At 38.6% G+C, this 2,626-nt stretch overlaps 1 pseudogene; it reads left to right on the top strand.

The window, feature by feature from the left end:
* Positions 1-991: 991 nt before the first annotated feature.
* On the top strand, positions 992-2,191 carry LOC145981743 (lanC-like protein 2 pseudogene; annotated as a pseudogene).
* Positions 2,192-2,626: the final 435 nt, after the last annotated feature.

A 2,626-nucleotide genomic window follows, 5' to 3' on the forward strand; every position in this document is an offset into this window, starting at 1 on the left:
ACTCATAGAGCCATGACAGGACAGCTCTGTAGATCCCAACAGAGCAAAATGTTGACCATTTCACTCTGTTGATTGACTAACTGCAGTGAACAAGCCGCTGGGCAATGGGTAGGTACCAGTAGAAAGAGCAAGACGAAGATTGAGGGATAATGTTGAGATGGACCTAAAGGAAATTGGTAGGGATGGAAAAGAGTATATAGATCTTGTTCAGGATAGGGACAGATGGAAGGCCGTGTTGCTGCAGCCATGAACCTTCGGGTTTAAGAAGGCTAGAGAGTTAGTTAGTTAGTTAGTCATAAAACACTCAAACTCCATAAATATGAATGCAGAGTTGGATGTATAAGCAAATTGTCCAATGAGAGCTTCAGAATTTAAACAAAACGCCAAACAAGCTGTTGATAACCTCTACACAAGCATTCGTAAAACTCAGTTTCTTAAAAATATGTAGGATGCGAGAGAAAACTTAATGAATATACCAATGGACAATTTGGCAAGCAATACATGTGCGTCCCACTGTACAGTCACGGACACTTCTTTGTTGTAACAATGCCACTGCCTTTCAATGGAATCGTTAAAAATCCAGAAGTGTCCGTGACTGTACATAACTACTTGCTAGAAACTCATTCCCCCACAATATCAACTGTTCTCACATTCATGTGTGTGTAACATGTTAGAAAACTTGGAATATCTGTAACATGCATTACCTCAACATTGCTTACAAATATTATTCTCAAAGAATATTAATAAAACCAAAATTATTAGAACTATGCAAAATAACCTTTATGGATCTGGTAGTCGATTTTTCTGTGTAACTTTGGGCTGAAACTGCTGCTCGATGATTGACACCTAACCAATATAAACATTCTTAATGGTATATTTCATCATGGCTGACGTCGCATAATTGAAACTGAAAATAGTGTAATGGATAATGACATGTAAGTTCTCAGTGTTTCTGACTAGATAGATAATTGAGGTATTGGAAACATACATTATGGAGAAGAGAGAATATGAAAATGCATTTCCAGATTTCGACTCAGACGTTAACTACAACGAGAGTTTGCTTAATTTATCATTCAAGGAAAGGCTTCAAAGTTCTGTGGAGTATTTACTTAAAGATATGGAAAGTGGTAACAGGGAAACCAACGATCCGACAGATTATTCCATTTATACAGGTACAACTGGAAGAGCGCTATTATATTATCTACTAGCAACAATGAAAAATGACAAATCGTACTTAACCACTGCTGTAAACATAGTTGAGAATAGTGTAGTCATGTTAGATGGTAAAAACTACAGCTTTATAATTGGTGACTCTGGCCCATTAGCATTGGGAGTTGTACTATATCACAAACTAGCCAACCAACAAAGGGCATCAGATCTGACGAACGAGTTGAAGTGCTTGATATCGTACGTGATTGACCCAGAAAATGAGATTTCAAATGATCTTATAGATGGACGTGCAGGGTATTTATATGCCCTTATGTTCGTGAACAGTCATGTCGGAAAGGAAGTCATCGAATCGAACATGATAAGACAGGTGCTGCAAGTCATACTTGAGTCTGGGCAATCAATGTCAGCAAAGCAAAAATGCAAGGACAGTCCACTTCTGTACATGTGGAACGGTAAACGTAACCTGGGTGTTGGACATGGAATCTCTGGTATATTATGCATGGCTCTGCAGGCAAGGCAATATATGAGTCAAGGTGAACTGTTGAACATTATAAGACCTGCCGTGGATTCTGTACTGAACAGCAGAAGTTCATCAGGTAGCATTCCGTTATCATCTGCCCAAGATTCCGATGATTTTGTTCAGTGGTGCAACGGCAGTGCGGGAGCGGTTCATCTATTTGCATTGGCTCACTTGACGTTTGATGACCCTAAGTATCTCATAGCTGCTGAAGAGTGTGCTGACTTGGTTTGGAGGAAAGGTTTGCTGAAGAAAGGATATGGGCTTTGTCACGGTGTATCAGGTAACACCTACTCGTTTTTAGCATTGTATCAAATCACGAAAGACAACAAATACCTTCATAGAGCATGTAAATTTGCTGAATGGTGCATCGACTACGATAGACGTAGATCAAGAACTCCAGATCATCCATTATCATTGTTTGAAGGAGTAGCAGGAGCCATATACTTGATGGTGGATATACAAGATCCAATTTCAGCTAAATTCCCAGGATTCTCCTTGTAAATTTGTATTCTCCAGCTCTTTTGTAAATAAAGTTGCAATATTTGTTGATAGACAACTTGAGACTTCAACGCTGTCATAAACTTGAATGAGGTTACAAAAGTATTTTACCAGTTTCTCAGATCATTAAGAATATTACAATGAATATTTTCGTATTCGGTAATACTATGACACTACTTTCCTGCTAATATAATACTCTATTAATAGGCGAATCTGGGTGGGGGCCAGGGAAAGGCAATTAAAACAAATTTCTGGTTCATTAAAATTTAACCTCCTGGGATCTGAGGAGCAAAGTAATAAAGAGTAATTTTTGTGATTCCGTAAATGTAACAGTTATTTAGCAAATAAACCTGGACGCTATTTTCATTGGATGGAAAACGTTTAGATTCTGCCCCTCGAAAGTCTGAAATTCGATTCTGCTCCCGCCCCTCCCCAAGT

This window comes from Lepisma saccharinum, chromosome 30 (genome assembly GCF_977018435.1).
Source record: "Lepisma saccharinum chromosome 30, izLepSacc3.1, whole genome shotgun sequence".
Lineage (NCBI taxonomy): Eukaryota > Metazoa > Arthropoda > Insecta > Zygentoma > Lepismatidae > Lepisma > Lepisma saccharinum.